Source organism: Sciurus carolinensis, chromosome 18 (assembly GCF_902686445.1).
Source record: "Sciurus carolinensis chromosome 18, mSciCar1.2, whole genome shotgun sequence".
NCBI lineage: Eukaryota > Metazoa > Chordata > Mammalia > Rodentia > Sciuridae > Sciurus > Sciurus carolinensis.
The window spans coordinates 28,089,735-28,115,116 of NC_062230.1; the positions used below are offsets into that span (position 1 = coordinate 28,089,735).

The following is a 25,382-nucleotide window of genomic DNA, read 5'->3' on the forward strand; positions in this document are numbered from 1 at the left end:
TTTCAATGACCTCCTCCCTGGATCTCGCCCCAGTAAGTAGGATCTACCTTCTCCACCTAGTTGTGATTTACTGTGAGTCTCCCTACCTCCCCATGCCTGGTGTTTGATTGTCTGATGATAAATAACTTCCTTCCTCAGACCTGGACATATAAAGATGTCTGTCTTTCTGCCGTGTCATGATTCACTTTTTCAAGTACAAAGGGTAGAAAATGGAAAGCTTGTCTCCTGTTGGAGCCCCCTCCTTTCTCCTCCTTTCAAATTGATTTCTGCTGTTGCTGCTTCCCTGTGCACTTCACCCTTGTGGTCTCAGATCTGCACACCTGTCAGGAGTGCCTATCTGTAAGGAGGAGGTTAGAGATGAGTAACACCTGGCACACCCTTGTTCTTCATGACGGCACTGTTCTAGCCACTGGGGAAAAGGAGTGCCCCAAAACAAACACCTAGGCTATCCCACAATCACCAAAAGGTAGGATCAACCCAAATGTCCATCAAATCATGCCAGATGTTAAAAATGTGGTCTATCCATACAAGGGAGTATTAGTCAACTGTGAAAAGGAATGAAGTATTGATACACGTTACAAGGTGAGTAAACTTCAAAAACACGCTAACTTGTTATTTTGGCATGCACCTCTACTCCCAGCTGCTTGGGAGGAGAAACACAATAGATGAGTGGTTTCCAGGGATGATCGTGGGATCTCTTTTGGGGTCATGAAAACGGAACTAGGTATAAGCGATGGTCACACAGTGTTGTGAACATCCTCGTTGCCACTGAATTGTTTACTTTAACGTGGCGAGTTGTATATTACCTGAATTTCACCTCAGTTGAAAAGAAGAAGACCCAATCCTTATGGAGTCTACACCCTAGTGAGGGTCGACTGAGAACAAACCAGTAGGTGAATAGATAACCTGTGAAGTCACGCAAAGCCGACCAGTGATGTCATTCTGTTGTGGACAGTGTCCTGGCTGGTGCGTGCTCAGAGCAGGAAGAAATTCCAGGCGACAGAAGTATCCTGCTGGTCTCAGCTGGTACTGGGGATGGAGTCCCAGCCCTGGCTCTGGGACCTGTCAAGTCACCAGCTTTATTAATTCATACCCCTGAGCCGGTCGAGCTGCAGGGCTGCCGGATGCCCGCAGGACACTCTCTGTCCTGGGCTGTCCAGCGCCTGTGTCTGTCCTCAAAGTCTCAAGTTCTGTCCCTATGGCTGCCATTCACAATCCTGTTGGGGGATGTGACTTTGGGACTCAGAGTATGCTGGGGGATAGAAGCGGCAGAGCCTCTTTATCTTCAGGATGCAGAGAGGAAACAGAAAAGGAGGCCCACCCTGCGGAGCCCTCGGATTAACCTGCGTCACCTCACCTCCCTGGTGTCTGCTTTGGCCTGGACCACCAGACCATGCACGCATGGCAGGCCCTCGCCAATGCTCGAACACAGCCAGTGTGGTCTGAACGTGGGCTGAGTGTCCCCCGGGCCTCCTGTGAGGTACTGAGAGCAAACGCTTCATCCAACCGCAGGCTTTGGAGCCGGGGCTTTGGCCAAGCCCTTAGGATCATTAGGGTGGAGCCACCGAGATGGAATCCTGGGGACTTTAGAAAAAGAGCTGAGCTGGGTGCGGTGGCCCAAGCCCACAGTCCCAGTGACTCAGGAGGCTGAGGGAGGAGGATTGCAAGTTCAAGGCCAGCCTCAGTAACTTAGCGAGACCCGGTCTCAAAGTAAAAAATGAAAAATGAACTGGGGAGTAGCTCAGTGGTAAAGTGCCCCTGGGTTCAGTCCCCAGCACCAAAATTTTAAAAAGGGGGCGGGGAAGGGGAGTTCAGGGAGTAGCTCAAGTGAGTGCAAGGCCCTGGGTTGATTTCCAGCACTGCAAACATAAAAAGAGGGAGAGAAGCCATCAAACACAGGCACACAAACCCCCACTTCCTCCCTGTGGTGTCTTGTGCTGCCTCAGGACTCTGCCAGCAAGAAGGCCATCACCAGGTGGGGACCCTTAGGCCTTGCACTTCCAGAACTGAGAGCAAAATAAACCCCTTTTCTTTATAAAGTAGCCTGCTTCCGGTATTTTGTTATAGTAACAAAAAACTAATATGGAAGCCAATTAAGAACCTCGGGCAGGACCCAGGGGAAAGCAGTCTCCCACTCTTCAGTAGCACAAATCTGTGCAGGCCTGCCCTGCCTCGGAGCTTCATCTCTGGCATAAAGGGCGTCAGGGGGACATGGCAAGTAGAGGCCCATCCTGTGGAAACTCGGTGACTGTTGTTGGGGTACAGGATGGTTCCTAGGGAAGCGAGGAAAGTCCTGGGGTCAATGCGGGGCACAACATGATTGTTTTGTAGATGAGGCTCCTGGGCACAGAAGGAGAACGAACTGGCTGGGGATCACACAGGGTAACGCAGAGCCGCCTGGACTCTGCATCAGGAAGCCCAGGGAGAGGGAGTCCTGAGTCTAGACGTGGGGTGGGAGAGACGCGGGTGGAGCAGATCCAGAGGGCCACGCCCTCATTTCAGGGAGTGAGCGAGCGACTGAGCCGTCCAAGGTGTGATGTGGTGGAAATCTGAATGAATGAAGAGGGAAAAACCAAATCCGATGGATCATGTGCATTTCACAAAACCCAGTTTAAACGTCAGATTGGGTTCTTCTTGAATTTTCTGGCAAGTGAAATTCATCAACTTGGATTACAATCTTCTTGAAAAGACAAAACCTGAACTTTTCTCTCTTTAGACCTCTGAAAAGCTTTTAAAGAAACTACATGACCCCGTAAATCGGTACAATTACTTTGGGTTAATCCATTTTTTTTAAATGTGTAAGGACATGGAAATGTTAACTATACTGATTTGATCATTATACACAGTAGCATACCTTGAATTATTACATGGTGTCCCATAAATTTGTACAATTAAAATAACGACTTAAAATAAAAATAAATTTTATAAAAAGACTAAATGGAGATAGTTTTGAGAATGGTTGTATTTACAGTGTGCTTAATATGTTAAGCACATCATATGATTTTTTTTTTTTTTTTTTTGGTACCGGAGATTGAATCCAGAGGTGCTTAACCACTGAGTAACATCCCCAGTCCTTTTTAGATTTTATTTAGAAACAGGGTCTCACTGAGTTGCTTAGAGCCTCACTAAATTGCTGAGACTGGCCTCTAAATCAGCAATCCTCCTGCTTCAGCCTCCTGAGCCGCTGGGATTATATGCATGTAACACTGCACCTGACTGAATTTTTTTTTTTATTTAATATTCTCAGCACTCTTTGGAGTAGGTCTGTTCTTATCCCCATCCTAAAAATGGTAAAGTCAAAGTTCAGGGGAACGAAATCACTCATCCACAGTCACATTGCTTTGGGGAGCAGGATGTGAACCCCCATCCAAGTGCTCTCCAGCCCCTGCTCGTGTTTGGAGACCTGACTTCTGCAAACCATTCCTACCAGCTTGGGAAGATTGACATGCTTCCCAAGGAGTCGGTGGTGATGCATCCGGAGCCTAGGAAAGGAGTCCGGGTTCCGTGGAGCGGGGACTGCTCGGCGCCACCTGCCGAAGGGTGGCGGTGGTCTCGCCCGGAACGCCAGCGCGGGATCCAGGATGCTGCGTGAAGGGAACGTCCTTCATAAGCAGCTACCTGCACACAGGTCATGAGTCCTGTGGCTGTCGTGGGCCATTGAGGGCAAGTGACCCTGAGTAAAGACAGCGAAGCCAGCCGGGTCAGATGGGCTGCGGGTTGGCGGGTGTTCGGCTGCAAGTAAGGTGGCTCAAACCACCAGGTCTTCTCCACCCCCACCAGAAGCTGGGAGCCGGGTGTTCCAGGGCATAAGTGGCCCGGGTGTTGACGTTCAGCAGAGGCCTTTCCTCTTGGCTGCAGAATGGCTGCCACGACTCTCAGCACTGGGGCCTCCCATGACGTACAGCAAAGCAGGCGGGAGGCGAGCTGCTTCCCTCTCGGGCTCATTTTGCCAGGGAGGAAAGCGTTTCCAGCCAACGCCTCCTTAGGTCTCCTCGGTTAGGCTGGGGTCACACGGCCATGGCCTACCTGGATCTCCTACCGTGACTCATCCTCCAATGTCCCGTCTCTAGGCCAGGGATGAGCTGTGGCCTGTGGGCCAACTCCAGCTGCCACCTGCTTTTATAAACAGGTCTGTGGGAGGAGGAAGGGTGCTGGGGATGGCACCCAGGGTCTCACCTGCCAACGATTCTGCAACCAAGCCACGCCCCCAGCCCTGGGAGTAGGATTTGTCCAAACACAACCAGGCACGCTCATTTCTGTAACGTGCAGGACGACGTTTATGCTTGAACAAGAGCTAAGCGGTGACACCAGAGACCAGATTGCACACAAAGCTTCACATGCTTACTGTCTCCACTACAGTGAAATAATAGAGGTTTTCAAAAAATATTGTTCTACTTGTCGATGGACCTTTATTTTATTTATTTATATACGGTGCAGAGGCTCAAACCTAGTGCCATCACACGACTTGGGACAGAGCGCTCATCATTTTTTCTTGCATTCCATTGGCAAGAGCTTAGTCACGTGGCTATAGGTGCAAAGCACACTGGGAAATGTAGTCTTTGATTAGGCCAACATATGCAAAGCTAAAGCTGTTATTTCTGGCTGAGTTGTAGCTCAGTGGTAGAGCGCTGGCCTAGCAAGTGTGAGGTCCTGGCTTCAGTCCCTGCACTGGGAAATGAGAGGAGAAAGGAAGAAAACTGGGGGGACTGTAAGACTTGCTGACACTGGTGGGGAGAGACCCAAGTCCATCCCTTCATCCTGTGCCCTGGGACATGTCCAAATACAGCTGTGTGTCTACAAAGGACAAACCCAAACTCCAAACTCTATACCCCAAACTCAGCCATCTCCCCCACCACCGCTGATCAGAAATAAGCTGCATCCGTGAACTGTGACCTCTGACAATTCACCTCTCTGCTGACCCCTAAGTGGCAAGGCCAGCAGTAACCTGCAGCCTCCACTCTCGACAGGGATTGCTGTGGGAAGAGCTGTCCTTGCAGCCAGTCACAGCCTTGGCATGTTGCAGTTAAAAAGGTGAGTTTTTGGCTTCCCTTAAGATCCTCTACATCATTCTCTTATGTATTACTATAACAAAATACTTGAGGGTAGATAGTTTTATCAAGAAAAGAGGTTTATTTAGCTCACAGTCCTGGGCCCACATCTGATGATGACCTTCAGAGGTAGCACAGGATGTCACATGGCAAAAGCAGGGAGTATGTGTGACTGTATCCTCTGTTCTCTCTTCTTACAATTTCAATATGGGACTCCACCTGATGACCTTCATCTAATCCTAATCAGCTCCCAAAGGTCCCATTCTAAACACCGTAGTCGGATTAAGCTTCCACCTTCATACCACACAATGAGGCTTAAATGTCGGCACACAAAGCCAGGGGCACTCTGAACCACATCCAAATCATCGCATCCCCCAACCCCAGCCCCTCCTCCCAACAGAGCAGAAGTCACCTGTGTGGTAAGACCCGCACCTGCTCAGTGCCTCCCTCTGAAACCGTTCATCCGTTCACCTTGCTTGAGCCTGTGAGGGGGCAGACTCCTGCCCTGTGGACCAGAACAGACCCCTTCATGAAGAATCCTGTCGAGTACTTCACTAGTAATCAAGGAAAAGCAATGAGTAACCTCAGTGAGATAGGTCTTGGATGAGGAAGAACGCAAATCTCATAACGCCAAGTCTCGGTGTGGTTGTGGGGGTTTGGAAAATCTCCTGCAAATGGGGGCAACTCACCAGAGTAGAGCGACAGGGAAGGTCAGATCTATGCTTCTCTTTGAAGCCAGGCACAGCAGCACGCACCTGTAATCCCAGCTAGTCAGGACGTTCAGGCTGGAGGATCACAAGTTCAAGGCCAGCCTCAGAACTAAGCAAGACCCTGTCTGGAAATAAAAAATTCAATAAAAGGACCAGGGAATGAAGCTCAGTGGTAATGCATACCTGGGTTCGATCCCAGAACTGGGAAATTAAAAAAAAAAAAAAAAGTATGCTTCCCTTTAAACACACTAACTCCACTTCCAGATGTGAATGCTACCAGGGAAATTCTCACCATGTGCCAAAAAAGACACACAAGTGGTCAGCCATGAGACGGCCACAGAGAACGAACAGTGAGGTGTCTGTACAGTGGACTATTACACAGTCATTAAGATGGATCATTTAGAGCTCTGTCAATCAACACGGATAAATCTCAAAAACACACTGTGGAGCGCAAAAGACAAATGAAAAAAGGGTCAGTGCAGAAAGATACTATTTATATGAAGTTCTTACTAAAACGTGTGCCTGAGTCAATTATTGTCTCTCAACAGCAAATTCACACCTCAGGACTTCTTATTATGAGAGAAAAAACATCAATCCCTGCTTGACGAAGCCACATGGTGTGTGGAAAGGCGGTCCAATCGTCTTCTGCTCTGTAGTAGAATCATTCATTCACTTGCGACCTCACAGAGGGAGAGTGCACTTCCCCACGCCTTATCTTTGGACTTGGTCACGTGACTTAGCTAGTAGGCTTTTGATGAAGGAAACATAAGTAGAGCCTTAAGATAATGCTTGTGCAATCGGGCTTTCTCTTCTGTGTCTCTCCTCCTTCCATGAGAACAATGTGTCGCAAGAAACCTGTTGGTCAGCTGGGTGTGAGAGCATGTGCCTGTAATCCCAATGACTCAGGAGGCTGAGGCAGGAGGTTGGAAAGTTAGAGGCCAGCCTTAGCAACTTTTCTCACAATTAAAAAAATAAAGGGCTGGGCAGCTGGGGACTGTGTTCAGTCCCCAGCACTTAAAAAAAGAAAGAAAGAAAGAAAGAAAGAAAGAAAGAAAGAAAGAAAGAAAGAGAAAGAAAGAAAGAAAGAAAGAAACCTATTGGTCTTAGAAGAGATGTGGCCAGGTGCTAACCCAATCAAGATTAGTCAATCCCAGTTCATCCAAATATGCTTCCTATCTGATGCTGCTGAGACATGGGGATGTTTGTTATCTAGCAGTAGCTGACCAGTGGATTCATTATATTCAAAGCATCAGTTGCTTCTTCCCCAAATCATTCTCAACAAATAAAAAGTAACATAGGAGGAGTGCTTAGTACCTATGAAGTGCTCAATAAGTGCCCATGGCTTTCTTTTCCCTCTTCCGCACAGTCTCATTTCTGGAAAAGGAAGACATTTCTTTGTGCTGGGCTTCCATATGAGATTCAGTGATTCCCATTATGCCTATTATTCCAGACACAAAGAAACAGATTACAGCAAGTCCTCAGCAACACGGTCCGTGAAGTTGAAGTGCAAAGAACTTAGGTTTCTGATAGAATATTAATAGCTGTAACCAAAAGACGTGTGGAAAGCGTCAAAATCCGGCCGTTGTTCAGCCTCAAGAAGCAGGACCTTCAATCAGCCTGGGACGTCTCCCTTTGATATTTTATCTACTTAATTTTATCTGTGGTCCTTCGACGTGTGTTGAGGCTGTCGTGCGAGGCGTCTGCTGCCGGCAAACGCTCAGGCCAAGCTGCGCGGGCTGCTGTCGAGCAGAGGTGGATCTCGAGGTCTGTGACTGTCCTCCTGGGTGACCGCGTGCTGTACTGAAGGACCGAGGCTGGGTGCACTTGACTTCAGGGCCCTGTCCTTGGACACCTGGGCTCTCAGGGGTTTGGGGACTAGAGCCGATGGGACAGTGGAAGCCGAACTGCTCAATCTGGGCAGGCGATCACCTTCACTTGCGGCTCGGTGTGGTGCAAGGACCAAGGGCATCGGCATCACCAGCCTGGCTCTGCAAAAGAGCAGGGCGGTTCTTGACCTCTGACGATTGGTTCTTGACCTCTGATGAAACAGTCACGTATTACCCGGCGATTCCAATTCTGGGTTTATTCCCAAGAGAAGTGGGAGCAGGGATTCGATCGGATATGGCGTTTGTACCGGCACCAGTCACAACGGCCAAAAGGTAGGGGGCCTGGGACCCCCGCTGACTCATAAGTGATCAATGGATGAAGACAGACAGACAAGTGCAGCTTGTCTGTGCAGAATACCATTCAGCTTTAAAATGAAGGGAACCCCACCCGCTGTGTTGGTGCCTGCCTGCAATCCCAGCGACCCCTGAGGCTGAGACAGGAGGATCACAAGTTGGAGGCCAGCCTCAGCAATTTAGCAAGACCCTCAGACTTAGTGAGACCCTGTCTCAAAATAAAAAATAAAAAGGGCTGAGGGTGTGGCTCAGTGGTAAAGGAAGTCACCTTTTTAGCACTAAGGTTCAGTGACTGTCAATGCATGACCTCTCCAGTTTACCAGACTTAGCCATCTGCCTTCCGTTTTAATTCTGCATTATTTACCTTTTTTTTTTTTTTTCTACTGGGGATTGAACCCAGGGACGCTTAACCACTCAGCCACATCTCCAACCCTTTTTTATAGTTTATTTAGAGACAGGGTAACCGAATTGCTTAGAGCCTAAATTGCTGAGGCTGACTTTGAAGTCTCGATCCTCCTGCCTCAGCCTCCCAAGCCACTGGGATTACAAGCAAGCACCACACACCCAGCTTAGACTTTTTTTCTTGGCTAGAAAACCTTTAAAATAATATTTCAGGGCCTGGGGCTATAGCTCAGTGATGGAGCGTTTGCTGAGCACGTGAGAGACCCTGTGTTCCATGCCCAGCACTGCAAATAACAACTACAACAACAATAATATTTCAGACAGAATACTCCATTATAAACACATAAGCGCCCACAGCCCAGCTATATAATTCATATTATCATTTTGCCAAATGTGCTTCGTGTACCAACTTTATTTTACAATGAAGCCAGCGGTTTCCTTCCTTCCCTCTGCCTTCCTCGAGGTAGCCCACGATACAACCAGTGGACAGGAACGGACTCTGAACCAACTGAGTCCAGCTGTGTCTTTCTTACTCCTGACCACACACCCCCAGTTTGACTCAGGCCCGAGTTTATGCTACTGAGGTGACTTAGGGTGGGGCTCCTGGATAGCTCGAGGGTGGGACCGGCTACCTGAAAGAACACAGGCTATTGGCGGGTGAGAAGTTCCAGCCCCACCCGCCAGCCTCGGGGAAGGGAGAGGGACTGGAGATTGAGCTGGGAAAACTCCTGGCAATGTTCCTGGACAGGGGACGGTCGGGGTGCAGGGAGGGCCCGGGAGCGCCACCCGCCACCCCGTCAGCCTGCCCGCAGTTCCTGAGTTACGTCCTTTCCGCTACCTGGCAGGCCTGATGAGGTATTATCCTGAGCTTTTGAGTCATTCTAACAAATTACCAGACTTGAGGAGAGGATCGTGGGACCCCAAATTTACTGCCGTCCTCAGGAGGCTGGGCGTCCTGGGCCTGGTGACTGGTTCTGAACTGGGGTGGCCTGAGCCCCTTGGCTGTTGGGATCTGATGCTAACTCTGGGCAGCGGGTAGTGCGAGGACGGAGCTGAGCTGTGCCCTGCACAGGGTCCCTTTGGCCGGCCCAGCCCGGGTTACTCCCTTTCACAAGGCGGAGTTTGAGCTCCGGGCATTTTGAGCTCCAGCGCTAAGACGGAGGCCTTGGTAACTTGTCTAACGGGTAGACAGCCCGCAGATGTTGGACCCCAGAGTTCATCCAAAACGATGTTCCCCCAGCGGCCGGCACAGCCCTAAGGCACAGACTGATGAATGACTTATTCATGCTAATGAAAATTACCACCTGTGAGCGTCTCAGATTAAACCAGGAGCAACGGACGCATCGTATCAGGGATACCAGGCATGCAGGCTCAGCTCTCACCTGTGAAACTCCTCACCTAAGACTCCTTTAAAAACGGGGGTGTCTTGCTGGGCGCAGTGGCACAAGTCTGTAATCCCAGCGGCTCAGGAGGCTGAGGCAGGAGGATCGCCAGCTCAAAACCAGCCTCAGCAAAAATGAGGTGCTAAGCAACTCAGTGAGACCCTGTCTCTAAATAAAATACAAAATAGGGCTGGGGACGTGGCTCAGTGACCGAGCGCCCCTGAGTTCCATCCCCAGTACTCCCCTCCACCAAAAAAAGAAGGGGCACCTCAATCTGCAGCGTGACCAGTCACCTGGTCACTCATCCGGGGCCTCGTCCAGGAGATGAACTATCCCAGGACCTCAACTCTCAGTGTGACAACTCACTTTGACAGCTCCGCCTTTTGTTAATCTGCAGTGACTCTGCATTTCTCTCTGTACTGCCTCTTTAAATCCCAAACCCTGTCTAGCCTTTCTGTAACCTGTATGTCATTGTGTGAAATGGGATGTGTTATTTGAATATCATAAATATGAAGTAATTAAGATTGGAATGCGGAGCCAGGCACGTTTGTAGTCTGAGTGACTCAGGAGGCTGAGGCAGGAGGATGGCAAGTTTGAGGCCAGCCTCAAACTTGGCAAGACCCTATTTCAAAATAAAAAGGGTGGGGAGCGTAGCTCAGTGGTAGAGCGCTTGCCTAGCCTGTGCACGGACCTGCGTTCACCCCTCATCCCCAGAACTGGAAGAAAGAAAAAGGACTGAAAGATTTCATGATGACCGTGGTCACAATCACCAAGCAAAACCAAGATGCTCATGAAGGAGAGTCGATGAAATTAAAGCAGCTTGTGAATTTATTGATACTTCCGTACATTCCGACATTGTGGAAAGACACAATCCTGTCCGTGTTAAAAAATAAAAAGTCGGGCGTGTGTGAATGGCAGGTCTCACTTGGGACGACGGCGGTACAAACGGCTGTCGTCGGAGAATCAGAGAATTTCGGTGTGGAAAGAACTCCACACGGCCACCCCGGCAACAGGTGTCCAGCAACTCGCAGCTATTTTTGTGACCATTATTGCCCGTCCCTCCTCCAACCTTCCTGAGTTCTGCAGGGATTGCTGAGTGGGTTCCTTTGACGTCCTTCTGCCCAGAATTGAAGCCAAAGTAGACATCTCCGCTTCTGGTTGAGGAGCTAGAGGACAAGACCGAAGGTTCCGCTAGATCTTAACCTGACTCAGGCTTTCCAAAAACTGTCTACGTTGGCGCCTTTGGAAGGAAAACACCAGGTTGATAACATCAAAGCACAGAGAGACTCATGCCCGTTTAGCCATCAAAAAGCAAAGCATAAAAAAACATCTTGAGATAAAAGCAGCATTCTAAGCAACTTAATGAGTAAGTAAAATATCAAAAAAAAAAAAAAAAAAGGGGGCTTGGTGTGCCCGCCTGTAATTCTTCAGCTCAGGAGGCTGAGGCAGGAGGATCGCAAACTCTAAGTCAGCCTCAGCAGAAGTGAGGCGATAAACAACTCCGGCTGGGGATGTGGCTCAGTGGTTGGGTGACCCTGAGTTTAATCCCTAGTACCCCAGAAAAAAAAAAAGGGGAGCCAGGGATATGACTCACTGGTAAAGCTTCTGGGGTTCAATCCCTGGTACCAAAAAAAAAAAAAAAAAAAAAGCAGTGTTCTGGATATAAGTAATTTAACTGAATATTTACTTCCCGTCCTGGGCTGCTAAAAATTAATATCGGGGCTGTGCAGGGTGGTACATACCTGTCATCTCAGCAACTTGGGAGGCTGATGCAGGAGGATCGCAAGTTTGAGGCCAGCCTCAGCAGTTTATCAACCCTAAGCAACTTAGCAAGACCCTGTCTCAAAAAATAGAAAGGGCTGCCAGTGCAGCTCAGTGGTAAAGCACCCCTGGGGTGATTCCCTAGCATTAATAATAAATAAATAAGATGATGACTGCATTTGCTTTTGTTCTTTGTTTTCCTGGCCGGGGTCCAATCTAGAGCCTCAGGCATGCTAAGCAAGTGCCCTGCCTCTGAGTGCCCACCCCCTGCCCCAGGGCTGGCTTTGAAGGCAGAAGACAAGAGCTGGGAGAAAATCCAGCCTGTCATTTGCTGGAGGCAGCTACAGGAGCCATGGGAACATCTGCCCAGAGACCCTTTGGGATGGAGATGGAGGGGAAGATGCTAGGAGACTTCGCCCCCCGGCGTGGTGGCGTGGCAGCATGATGCTGCGTGCCTTCTGACCTGGCGCACTGGGACCTGCCCCCCCCCCCCCCCCCCCCCCCCCCCCCCCCCCCCGTAGCCAGACTCCACTGAGCCTGGAAACGACCTTCCCATTTCCAGGAAAGACAGGCAAGGGAGTGAACAATGCCAGGAGGAAGCCACCCGACCAATATAGCAGGTGGGACGTTTGTCAAACAACAGCTCTGATTCTTATGAAAGGGTATGTCATTCAGAAAGCGGTTGCCAGGAGCTGGGGTGAGAGAGATGGGAAGCACTGTTCAGTGGGCCTGGTGTTTCAGTTTGTGTGACAAAACGGTGGTGAGGGTTGCACAGCGTGACACCTGTTCTGGTGTCACCAAACTGTGCACTCCAAACGGCTAAAATGGTAACTTTGATGGTTATAAGCATTTGCATGATTTTTTTTTTAAAGTCAAGGCCTGGGCTGGGACTGTAGCTTAGTAATAGAGGACTTGCTTCCTTAGCAGGTGAGAGGCCCTGGGTTTAATCCCCAGCACCGCAAAAAAAGGTCAACATTAAAAATAATCATAAATCCGGCTGGGGATATAGCTCAGTTGGTAGAGTGCTTGCCTCGCAAGCACAAGGCCCTGGGTTCAAATCCCCAGTACTGCAAAAAAAAAAAAAAAAAAAAAAAAATCATAAAACCCAGGCACTATGGTGCTCACCTGTGATCCCAGCAACTCGGGAGGCTGAGGCAGGAGGATCACATATTTAAGGCCAGCCTCAGCAATGTAGCAAGACCCTCGGCAACTTAGTGAGACCCTGCATCAAAATCAAAAATCAAAAGAATGGGGCTGAGGCTGGGGTGTGACTCAGTGGCAGGGGGCTTTCTCTCTATATTTTTCTTTTTAAATGAGAGGGGGCGTGACAGATCTGGCCATACCAGATCTGGCCTCTAACAACATGGAGTAGCTCGACTTTCCTTTATTTTATTTTAATTTATAAGTTACTTATTCTTTTAATTTTTACAGACTGCATTTTGATCATTGTACACAAATGGAGTACAACTTTTCATTTCTATGGTTGGGCACAATGTAGATTCACACCGTTCATGTAATCATACGTGTACGTAGGGTCATGATGTCTGTTTCATTCCATCTTTCCTACCCCCATCTCCTCTTCCCTCTCATTTCCTTCTATGTAATCTAAAGGTCCTCCATTCTTCTCTTACCCCGCCCCCCATTATGTATCAGCATCCACTTCTCAGGGAAAACATTCGGCATTTGGTTTTTTGGGATTGGCTTATTTCACTTAGCATGATACTCTCAATTCCACCCATTTATCTGCAAATGCTATAATATTATACTTCTTTACAGCTGAGTAATATTCCATTGTGTATATATACCAGTTTCTTTATCCATTCATCTGTTGAAGGGCATCTTGGTTGGTTCTAGCTATTGTGAATTGAGCAGCTATGAACATTTATGTGGCTGCATCACTGTAGTATGCTGATTTTAAGTCCTTTGGGTATAAACTGAGGAGTGGGATAACTGGGTCAAAAGGTGGGTCCATTCTAAGTTTTCTGAGGAATCTCCATACTGCTTTCCAAAGTGGCTGCACCAATTTGCAGTGGGCTTTCCTACCATGAATGAGGCCCTAGGTTCGATCCCCAGCACCACACACAAAAAAACCAGGGCCTTGTGAACACTGAGCCAATGCTTTACCACTGAGCTACATTCCGCAGCCCAGGTCCTAAACGTTTTAAAAGCTAATAAAAAGTTCTGTGATTGTTCATTGATTATAATACAAAAGACTGAACAGCGAGAGGACTGTAAAAAAGTTCCTGAAGTTCTCACTTATTTTTCTCAAAATGACACATCAATGCTTCTTTCCAACTATCAAATTCTTTGCAAATAATTTTTTGCACGTTGTGGGGAGTTTCTCTACTGGACCTATTCTCCACGGGATAACCCAGCCCTGATCCAGCTCATTTCTTTAGTAACATTTATTTGCTCAACACATATTTACATTTTGATATTTGCCAAGGGCCAGGCTGTTTAGTTCTGAGAGGGCAGAGGTTAAAAAATAAAATTCCTGCCCTCAAGGAATTTACACAAGAGGGGTGGGGGACAGAAAAAGAAATCTTATCCTAGCCCAAAGCCCAGAGCAGTCCTATCTGGGGTGAATGTGGCTCAGCAAGGAGCTGACTTCTCCATGGCGACAGACAGGCCAGGGCTCGAAGCAGAAGAGCAACCTGCCCAGGAGGCGAGGGGAGGGTAGGTGTGCCTGGCAGAGAGAACAGCCGGAACAAACAGGGAGTACCAGAACGTTCTGGAAGCTAGAAGTCACCCAGCATGGTTAGAGCATAAGCTATACCCAGAAGGGAAGCAGGAAAGGTGGGCAGGGACCAGGTCTTGTGCCATTATCTGAGGGTGACCAAGAGGCTGTCAATCAGGGGGTCTCCCGGTCAGAAGTGCGTTGTTGGGGGAATGAGATGTCCCCTGGGTGCTCGGGACAGGAATGTACTGGAGGCAGTTGGACCAGTTCCCGTGCTGTTGCTGCAATCAAAGCCAGAGCCAGGAAGGGAGCAGGAGGAGGGGCGGATTCGCCAGGCATTCTGGAGGTAGAACGGACAGGACGTGCTGACTGATCAACCCCAGGTTGGGAGAATGAGTGGAGGAGACAGGCTGATGTCCAGGTGCCGGCCTGGGTGCTGGGGTGTCCAGGCCGGGAGGCCAGGCAAGGATCTCCGGGAGGAAAGGAGGAAACAGAAGTGTCAGGGGCCTGGGATGTCCCCTTCTAGATGGGGAGTTGGCCACTGTGCAAGCAGATCTGGAGCCGTGGAGAGAGGGTGGGGCTGAGAGGAGGCCTGGGAGTGCTGGGGCTTGAGTGTCCAGGCCAGGAGCACCGTGGAAGGACCACACCAGCCCCGCCTCAGCAATGTGCAGTCCCATGACTGACAATCATGCCCACGTGCTGGCCGTGTGCCAGGCCGTGTCCAGGAGGTAGACTATGGAGAAAAAATGAAGACCGGCTAAGAATAAACAGAAGCTTGCTGCAACCTTTACTTGCATTTTGGCCGAGGTGCCAACAGTCTTTGTCTGGTTTTTGTTGCTATAAGAAAATACCCAACACTGGATGATTTATAAGAAAAAAAAGGTTTATTTTGTAGACAGGTAGATCAATGGTACAGAATAGAGGACACAGACACAAACCCAAATAAATACAATTTTCTCATACTAGACAAAGGGGCCAAAAATATGCAATGGAGAAAAGATAGCCTCTTCAACAAATGGTGCTGGGAAAACTGGAAATCCATATGCAACAGAATGAAACTAAACCCCTATCTCTCATCCTGCACAAAACTCAACTCACAATGGATCAAGGACCTTGAAGTCAGACCAGAGACCCTGCATCTTATAGAAGAAAAAGTAGGTCCAAATCTTCAACATGTCGGATTAGGATCAGACTTCCTTAACAGGACTCCCATAGCACAAGAAATAAAAGCAAGAATCAATAACTGGGACAGATTCAAACTAAATAACTTTCTCTCAGCAAAGGAAACTATCAGCAATGCGAAGAGAGAGCCTACAGAGTGGGAGAATATCTTTGCCAATCATACTTCAGATAGAGCACTAATTTCCAGAATATATAAAGAACTCAAAAAACTCTACACCAAGAATACAAATAACCCAATCAACAAATGGGCTAAGGAAATGAACAGACACTTCACAGAAGATCTACAAGCAATCAACAAACATATGAAAAAATGTTCACCATCTTTAGTAATAAGAGAAATGCAAATCAAAACTACACTAAGATTCCATCTCACCCCAATTAGAATGGCGATTATCAAGAATACAAGCAACAATGGGTGTTGGCGAGGATGTGGGGAGAAAGGTACACTCATACATTGCTGGTGGGGCTGCAAATTAGTGCAGCCACTCTGGAAAGCAGTGTGGAGACTCCTTAGAAAACTTGGAATGGACCCACCATTTGACCCAGCTATCCCACTCCTTGGCCTATACCCAAAGGACTTAAAATCAGCATACTACAGAGATACAGCCACATCAATGTTCATAGCTGCTCAATTCACAATAGCCAGACTGTGGAACCAACCTAGATGTCCTTCAGTAGATGAATGGATAAAGAAACTGTGGTATATATATAGAATGGAATATTACTCAGTTATAAAGAATAATAAAATTATGGCATTTGCAGGCAAATGGATGAAATTGGAGAATATCATGCTAAGTGAGACAAGCCAATCTCAAAAAACCAAAGGACGAATGATCTCGCTGATAAGCGGATGATGACACATAATGGAGGGTGGGAGGGGGGCAAGAATGGAGGAAGGAGGGACTGTATAGAGGGGGAAAAAAAGAAAAGGTTTATTTTGGTTCACAGTCTGGAGAACAGGAAGTTCAGGATCAAGTGAAGTGGTCTCATTTGGTGAGGGCATCCTGCTGTTTCATGACATGGCAGGAGCTGGAAGCGGCCTGTGCACAGGAGAGAAAAGGGGGCAGAACTTCCGTGGCAGCTAACCCTGTCCTTCTAGAAGAACACTGATCCCTCATGAGCTTCTGGATAGTTGGACAGGTGGAAGCTTCTGGAGGGCGGAGCATTCATGACCCAAACACCTCCCACTAGGCCCTTCCAAAACTGCCTATTGAGACACCATAGTTCCCTTGAGATAGCCTGGGAGAAATAAAGACAGATGGAAAGGAGGGAAAGGGAGACTACCACTTCCATCTGGACCTTCTTTCAGGTTCCCCCTGAGATCTGCCACTCTCTAAGCCAGTTTCTTTCCCAGGCCTGTCACCTCCAAACCTCTGGGAGGTCTACCATCTTGGCGTTACCGTAAATCCACGCTCTCGTGCGAATCGCCAGCACGCCGTCATTAGCCTGTGCAAAGTGCGAGCGTGTAGTTTCAGAATCCATTAAGCAAAGCATAAGGCTTCCCCCTTCGCGACCTGCCTGGGTGCTGTGGTTGAAGCCTGGGCCTCACTTCAGGTGTTGGTGTCTCCAGAGGGGTCCGTGGAGGTCCAGAGAGGGGACCCCCCCAACTCGGGATAATGGCATCATTGACGTATGTCACCGAAAAGAATTTCAAGATACATCAGTGGCACAAGCAGAGGAGCAGGCCTTGGAGGGGGACGGGGGCCATCTTGAGAGTGAGAGACGCTTTGGGGTCTCGCGCTGTTCTTCTAGAGGATACTTGGTATGGGGTGGACGTGGGGATGGTGTCATCCTGGTGGTCACGAGGAGGTTGACGGTGGTCTGGCTGTTCTCAAGACATTTTTGGTTGACAGCTTCTCTTTCTGATCAGCAGATAGCATTTGGAATGTGCCCTGTCACCGGTTGCTTATAATATATATCCTCCCCTTTGCTTGATCTAAATTTTTAAAAAGTTCCAGGGATGTAACTCAGAGGAAAGCATCCCCGGGTTCAGTCCCGGATGATGACACATAATGGGGGGTGGGAGGGGGGCAAGAATGGAGGAAGGAGGGACTGTATAGAGGGGGAAAAAAAGAAAAGGTTTATTTTGGTTCACAGTCTGGAGAACAGGAAGTTCAGGATCAAGTGAAGTGGTCTCATTTGGTGAGGGCATCCTGCTGTTTCATGACATGGCAGGAGCTGGAAGCGGCCTGTGCACAGGAGAGAAAAGGGGGCAGAACTTCCGTGGCAGCTAACCCTGTCCTTCTAGAAAGACACTGATCCCTCATGAGCTTCTGGATAGTTGGACAGGTGGAAGCACCACCGACCAGTGTCTGAGTAAGTTGCCTAGGGTGGCCTTGACTTTGCCATCCTCCTGCCTTAGCCTCCTGAGCAGCTGGCCGCAGGTGTTGCCACCACACCAGCTTCAGGCATCTGTTCTTAAGCTCCCGGGGGGACTCTGAGGTGGCTCCTCCTTCAGGGGATGGCACGCACTCCTCTCCCCAGTGGTCTGACCGAGGGCAGATCAGAGCTGCTCTCAGGCTCAGGTGAACTCCCTAACCTGTTCCCGTGCCGGCCCCAAAGCCGTGGTGTAAATGTGCCACCGAGGACCTAAGACTCCCCTCCGCTCGGTAATCCTTCTGCTTGGTAGACGCAGGTGACGCCTCTGCTTCCAAGGAGTCAAATAGCAATTGCCAGGGAGGCAGCAGCACCAGGGACACTAGGGAGACGGTCCCGCGGCAGGTTCTTTTTCACAGTGCCCAGTTCTGTTTAGAACCCGCGAGGCCTTGAACCCTGACTGTGGGGAGGGGAGCCACATGCCAGTGGCCTGACTCAGAGCCCTTGCATTGCTTCCCTTGGCCTTCACCTTGGCCTGTGTGGCTTGGTCCCCTGGTATCTGTCAGTCAGGGTTCAATGCAGAAATGCCGTGGGCTACAGGAAAAGAGATTGCTGGTTTTTTTTTTTTTTTTTTTTCTTTCCTCCATCTTCAACAGATGTTTTTTGGTTTGGGAGATTAAATCCAGGGCCTTGCGCATCATGCTGGGCAAGCACTGCACCGCTGAGCTACAGCCCCTGGCCCAGGTTTATTTTTTAAAGGGATAGATTGAGCGTGCAGAACAGGGCAGAGAAGTATGAGACAGAAAATAGACACAAATGTCGGCTGGTTTGCTCTTCGCTGAAAAACCACAACAGATCCGCCTGCAGAATGTCCCGTACAAAACACAGTGAAGTTCAAAGGTAGAGACAGGTGTTCCCTTGGTGTGACTGAAGATTTCAGTCCGGCCTTTGGAATGCAGGCTGCCGTCCTTGTCTTTGGGTGGAGCATTGGACAGTGGCGCACTTGGTGCTTTGAACCAGATTTGAAGGAAGAATGGCCACCTGGCCCAGGTAGACGCAGAGGAAGTGTTTGGTTTCATGTGTCGCTACCAAAGTTCCTCCCACGAAGCAGTGCCAGGGGAGTTGTTCTTTTTTGAGGGGGGGTGATGCCAGGGATTGACCTCAGGGGCACTCAACCACTGGGCCACACCCCCAGCCCTATTTCATATTTGATTTAGAGACAGAGTCTCATTGAGTTGCTTAGCGCCTCGCTTTGGCTGAGGCTGGCTTTGAACTCTCGATCCTCCTGCCTCAGCCTCCCAAGCAGCTGGCATTACAGGCGTGCGCCACGGCGCCCGGCGGGAATTGTACTTCTTGACCAACTCCTTGAGATGCGGAGCAATGCACTTTGCATGTTGTGTTTCTTGTCTTGTCTTTTTTCAGTGCTGGGGACCAAACTCAGGGCCTCCCACATGCCTGGCAAGAGCTCTCCCATTGAGCTACCTTCCCCCTTTGTTAATTTTTTACTTTTTAAATTTTTGAGACGGGGTCTTGCTAAGTTGACCACACTAGTCTCGATCTCATGATTCTCCCACTCAGTCCTCCTGCGTTGCTGGGATTACAGGCGTGCGCCACCGTGCCCAGCTACGTCCGCGTGTTTGATCCCCACCTTCTGGTTGCTCATAGTCTGGGGAACAGAAGCTGACTGATCATGCTGGTCTCTTGGGGAAGGTGCTGGCATGGTGCCGGGGTCCAGAGGGAGTTCTAGGATAAGGAACTTAATCTAGGAATTAGAAGATAGGTGTGCAGCTGGGCGGCTGAAGCAAGAGAGTCCCAAGTTCAAGACCAGTCTGGGTAATTTAGCAAGACCCTGTCTCAAAATGGAACTTAAAAAAGGTCTGGGGATGTAGATCAGTGATAGAGTCCTTGCTTAGCATGTGGGAGGCCCTGGGTTTAATCCCCAGCACCGCGCACGCGCGCACACACACTACAGCCATGCACCCCCCCCAATAATATTTAATCCCTGGAGATCATGTTGCTAATTATGCATGTCTCAGAATGTATCCTCCTTATTAAGAGATGCGTGACTGTGAATTCGGAGTTGAAGGAGTCAGTGGGGAAGGGACAGTCCAGGCAGGAAGCTGCGGGATCAGAGGAGGCTCTGGCCAGTCCATCTGGACAGACGAGCACATTCAGCCACCAAAGCAGGACAACCAAGGGAAAGCTCCAGGGCTGCCAGCAAGCGTCTGGGGCTGCTGCTGGTCATCAGCTGAGTTGGACGCAGAGCAGAGGAGGGCGAGGGCAAAGCAGAACCCGCAGGCTTCTCTGCGTCACTCACACCTATCTTTTCTCGAGTCAAGTACAGTGGGGAAGAGGATTCTGGGAAACACTTCCAACCTGACCAGGTTGACCGGGTACAAACCACAACAGCCCCACCACCTCCCGCACCTCCTGTGTCTGTCACCCTCGTGGATGGTTCATTTTGTGCCCACTCGCCTGGGCCCCGGGACGTCCACGTATCCAGTGAAACATCACTCTGGGTGTGTCTGTGAGGTTCTTCCAGAAGAGGTTAGCTTTGGAATCAGCAGGAAAAGCAGAGTCTTCTCTGATCCAGATGCGCACCATCTCTATTGGGGACAGAAAGGGAGAAGAAGGGCAAATTCACTCCTGCTTGAGGACTCGAGCTGGGACAGGCCCTTGGTGGGACTTACACCCCCAGCACTCTGGGTCCTCTGGGTGTGGGCTCAGGGTTTGGCCTTAGCACCCCTGGCTGCACTACTGCACCGGCCTCTGGGTTTAGACCCGGACCTCGAACTCACTGCCCTTTCTTTTCCTCAGTCCTCAGGATGTCCCGCCTCCATCATCATGCGAGCCAGTCCTTATAATCTCTCTCTGTCCCTCTCTTCCATTGGTTCTGTTCTCTGGAGAACCTATTTCTCCCTTTCTCCTTCCCCAACCATGAAAGGTCCAGTTCTGCTGCCGCCCAAGACAGCCAGTGACTCAGGGACAGAGTGACAAGAGAAGCAAAGGTCTCATCAGCAACAAGCTGGCATGCTGGAGGACGACGGTCACGCCCGGGCCCACCTTGCTTGGTGCCACTGAGGGAAGGTCCATCTAGCACCTTCTGTGGGAGTGTCAGCTCGCTCTCGGGCAGGTGGGCTCCACGTGGTTCCTTAGTCTTGACAAATGGCACTGCGGCTGTCCTATCTCCGTCCAGAGGTCACAGAGTCACTCCAAACCTGTAAGTCAAAGAAACCACGATTATTCAGAGGCTTGAAGGTCAGTGTGTCTGGTTTCTGCCCCGTCAGTCTCTGCTTTATGCTCTCCTGATAACTACCTTTTAATTGTGACCTTTCCTATAATCTGGGCACGGACCATACAAAAGACCAGCATTTAAATGAGTTCTACAACTAGTCATTGAGATATGGAGAAATGGAGGAAGAAAATAGCTTATTTTGTTTGTGCTGTACTGTGGATTGAACTCGGGGGTGCTTACCACTGGGCTACAACCCAACCTTTCCTTGTGGCTGACGTTGAACGTGGGATCCTCCTGCTTCAGCCCTCCCCACGTAGCTGGGATTACAGGTGTGCACCACCTCACCTGGATGAATAATTTACAGGGGGAGGACGGGTAGTAGGGATTGAACTTGGGGGCACTCAACCACTGAGCCCCAGCCCCAGCCCTATTTTGTATGTTATTTAGAGGCAGGATCTCACTGAGTTGCTTACGGACTCGCTTTTGCTAAGGCTGGCTTCGAACTTTCGATCCTCCTTCTTCAGCCTCCCGAGCTACTGGAATTACAGGCGTGAACCGCTGCACCCCTCTTGGATGAAAAATGTTTAACCTAGCATGTATCTCAGTTCCCAGCTATCGCCAAGTTCTTTGCCACCTCAGGGACTTTTTCTTTCTAGCTGAAATGCTTCCCCTGCACAATTACTCCCTGGTTCCCCTTTTGTCACCCTCTAGGGCCCAGCTGAGGTCAAGCTCTTTGGACTTCCACGATGAATGATACCTCTGTTATTTTTCTCTCATGTTACCGGGTGAAGGTCTGGCCTGTCCACGGCTCACAAGCCAGTATCCAGCAGCTGAGGAGCCAGGTTTATTCAAGGCCAAGCAATCTTGAGAAGATGGAGGGGCACAATCTCCAAGTTCCATCTTGGGGGTCTCTGGTGCAAAGGGCTGGAAAGGGGTCAGGATGGGCGTGTGATGAGCAGGCTCTTCTGGTACAGGGCTCTGTGTCTCCTTTCTCCTCTGACCAGGACACTGGCGTACCGCCGTGGTCCTCCCCCAGCTAGCTCCTGTAGTTCTTTGAGGTGGCTCTGTCTTAGTACTAAAGACTAAAGGGGGGGGTGTTACAAAGGTCATCAGATGTTCCCGGTTCTGTAAATCCAAAGATGATTCAGAATCACTGAGGCCGAATTTATAATTCCAGACAAAAGGGAAGGGGTATAAAGCCAGGCGTGGTGCTGTGCCCCTGTGATCTCAGCCATTCCGGGGGGTGCGAGGCAGGAAGGTGGTCAGTTCAAGGTCAGCCTGGGAAACTTAGGGAGACCCTGTCTCAAAACAGAATCAAAAGGGTTGGGAATGTACCTCCGTGGTAGAGCAGCCCTGGGTTCAACCCCCAGGACCAGAACACAAAACAAAACAAAAGAGAAGGATTCAGTCAGGGTCAAAGGGCAAAGGAGAGGGCAAGTGAAGGACAATTCCGGAGGAGTCCCCCGATTTGGGGACGCATCTCAATGTGCAGCTCGGGGTAGGACCTTTACTCGTGGCTTCTCTTTCTTGCACCAACTCTGAAGCTCTGTGACGGCAGGCACTGTCCGTTCTGTTCACCGTGGTGGCCCGAAAATCATACTGGATGAACGTAGGTTCAAGGTCAGTTTCAGAGTCATTTGCAAGGTCAATGTTGGATGTGGTATTTGGGAGAGGAAAAATAAAATCGATCCCTTGTCTTCCTTTGTCTGGCTTGGCTTTGCCGTCTAATTTATAGTCTACATAAAACAGAATGAAACAAAAGAGCAATGTTTAAGATCCCTGTCAGCAGGCAAAAATTAGCCTGGCCACACACCAGCCCAGCCCGGGGCCCCTATAGGCCTGGAAGAAACATTTAGAAGCAATTTCTAAAATTTTGCTTGTGGTGTAATTAAATAACCAGCTCTCAGCAGGAGTTTTAACGTCCAGCCTGAGAGGTGCATGCAGAAAGTTTCTCTGGCTTAATGGCCCAAGTTTCTATGACTTAATGGCCCACATACTTCTTGGCCCTCTAGGCTTCCCATCTTGCATCATTTTCTCTGTGGGGATGCTTTATCTGGGTAGACTACTTGGCTTCAAAAATATGTTTGCAGAGACTGGTGGGTAGCTCAGTGGAAGACTGTGTGCTCAGCAAGAGCAGGGTCCTGGGGTTCAGTCTTAACACACACACACACACACACACACACACACACAATTTTTTTTTTTTTTTTTTTTTTTTTGCAAACTTTCCAGAAAGATATTCCATTCATAATCACAATGACAACAGAACTTTCTAAGCTGGTACGTGAGCTGAGGGATGCGAAGAGGTCTGTGAACTCTAGCAAAGGGTTGCTCACGTGGAGAAGACCGACAGGGAATCCACAAGACTTGCACCACAGTGAGGGACCACGCAGTCTTCCCCAGGTGACAAGACAAGAACAACCAACGGCGCTCCTGGACCCTGGCAATTCACTTACCTAAGTACTTGCCTAAGTGAGACGACCCCACGGCTTCCTTGGCAAGGCTGCTTTTATCTCTCTGATCCCTCCTCTTCCCCATCCGCCTGCAGGTTGTGGTTTACAAAGTGAGATCCCAAGACCAGCCGATTGGGCAACACCCTTTGAGAAATGCCAATCCCCAGGCCCCACCCAGACCTACTGAATCAAAAACTCAGGAGGGTGGGGCCCCGGGACCTGGTTGGTTTATTTGTTGCCGTGCTGGGGGCGGAACCCACCCAGAGCCTGGCACCTGCTAAGCAAGGAGTCTCCCACTGAGCCACATGCTCCGCCCATGATCTGTTTGTAACAAACTCTCCAGGTGCTAGAAGTTTGAGAGCCACCGCTCTAGCCTCAGGCCATGGGCCTCGGACCTTCTACTGGAATCTCCTTGGAAGCTTTGTAGGATCCTAACGCTCAGGCTTCATCCACATCAGGATCTGATGATAAGACCCAGGCATCAGTAGTTCTTGGAGGTTGCCCTGGTGACTCAAATGGGCAGGCGAGTTTGGGAACCTTAGACTCTCCTCGGAGCTGAGCGTCGTCTCCAGACCTGCCACATCAGTAGCCCCTGGATGCCTGGAAGAAACGCAGAACCCCAGCCTCCGCCCCAGACCTGCCGATGCCAGCTCTGCCCTTCAACAGGACCTCCCCACCCCACCCCATTCCACCCCAGTGAGTCCACTGAGCACAGCAAAACGGGAGAAGTCCTGACCTGGGCGACAAAGCACTCAATCTAGGCTGTAGGTCTGGAACTTTCTGACGTGCAGATCAATGATTTACTGAACCAGTTCAGCGGTGGCTGTTCTTGTTTTTCTGATTCTCTGGGGACACGGGACAGCGTTCCTGCCCTCCCCCCCCCCCATCAGTGACAATCTGGCTGCGGGAGGGGAGAAAGGCCTCCTGGGGAGAGTAATTAAACTCAGTGAGCACCTCAAGGGGGCCCTAGAGAGAAGTGAGCCAGGAGGGAAGGCTGTGATTAACACGGCCGCCTCTGTCCTGTCCGCCATGTTATTAATTACAGCCGGGCCACAGTCGCTCCCAGGTGACCTCCCCTGAAACCTGCTCCTTCTTTCTCCCTCCACCCAACTCTTCAATTTTTTTTTTCTTTTTACTCATTTCTTAACATCTTACCAGATCGCCGTTGAGTGATTTAGAAAGCGAAACCAAGGCTGACTCAGAATTGAAATATTCATCTTGATTTAGTATTTCCTTAAAGAACCCCAGAATGGAACAGGCTGATCTTGGGACCCCAGCAACAGAAACCTCATTGCTTGGAAATTTGTTAACTGACAAGATGCTTTGTGTTAATCCCATCCATATATTCAGTCTTTTTCTTTAGTTTAAAAATGATGGGCTGGGGAGATAACTCAGTCGGTAGAGTGCTTGCCTTGCAAGCACAAAGCCCTGTGTTCGATCCCCAGCACCGCAAAAAAAAAAAAAAAAAGATATGTGGCTCATGCATGATCATAGAGTCTTTAAGCCCACGATCGTGTATACTATGTGCCCTGGGCAGTGGGGTGTAGGAGGAGGGAAAGGGGTCAAGACACCTCAATCCCTCAGAACAAGTCCCTTTGCTATGCTGGGTATCAGTTTTCTCACTTCTAAAATAAGGGAGCTTAGCCAGATGTGGTGGCACGCATCTGTAATCCCCGCTTCTGCGGAGGCTGAGACAGGAGGATGGCAAGTTCAAGGTTAGCCTTAGCAATTTAGCGAGGCCCTAAGCAATTTAGCGAGGTTCTGTCTCAAGCTAAAAAATAAAAAGGGCTAGGGAGGTGGCTCCTTGGTAAAGCACCCCTAGCTTCAATCTCCAGGACCAAAAAAAAAAAAAAAAAGAAAGCAGAGATTGACAGGTGGAAGGTGTAAATTCAAATGCCAACAGGTACCAGGTACCAGGTAGGGGAAAGGGTGGCTCCCGCTTGGCCCTTGTCCCCTGGTTAGCCCATGGGAATGTGGGTCCAGTGTTTTCGAATTTCAAGGAGAGCAAAAAATCACAATCATAACAATCTGGCTTTTCA

General features: G+C 49.5%; 1 long non-coding RNA gene across 2 annotated transcripts; it reads right to left on the minus strand.

Moving 5' to 3' along the window:
* Positions 1 to 17,639: 17,639 nt before the first annotated feature.
* LOC124969801 (uncharacterized) lies at positions 17,640 to 24,357 on the minus strand. 2 transcript variants are annotated; one of them, XR_007106037.1, is made up of 4 exons: positions 23,347 to 24,357; positions 22,399 to 22,629; positions 20,722 to 20,876; positions 17,640 to 20,264 (listed from the first exon to the last, which is right to left on the minus strand). It is a non-coding gene; the product is annotated as an uncharacterized LOC124969801 (long non-coding RNA). The 2 variants fall into 2 exon arrangements; XR_007106038.1 differs by having other exon boundaries at positions 21,651 to 22,629.
* Positions 24,358 to 25,382: the final 1,025 nt, after the last annotated feature.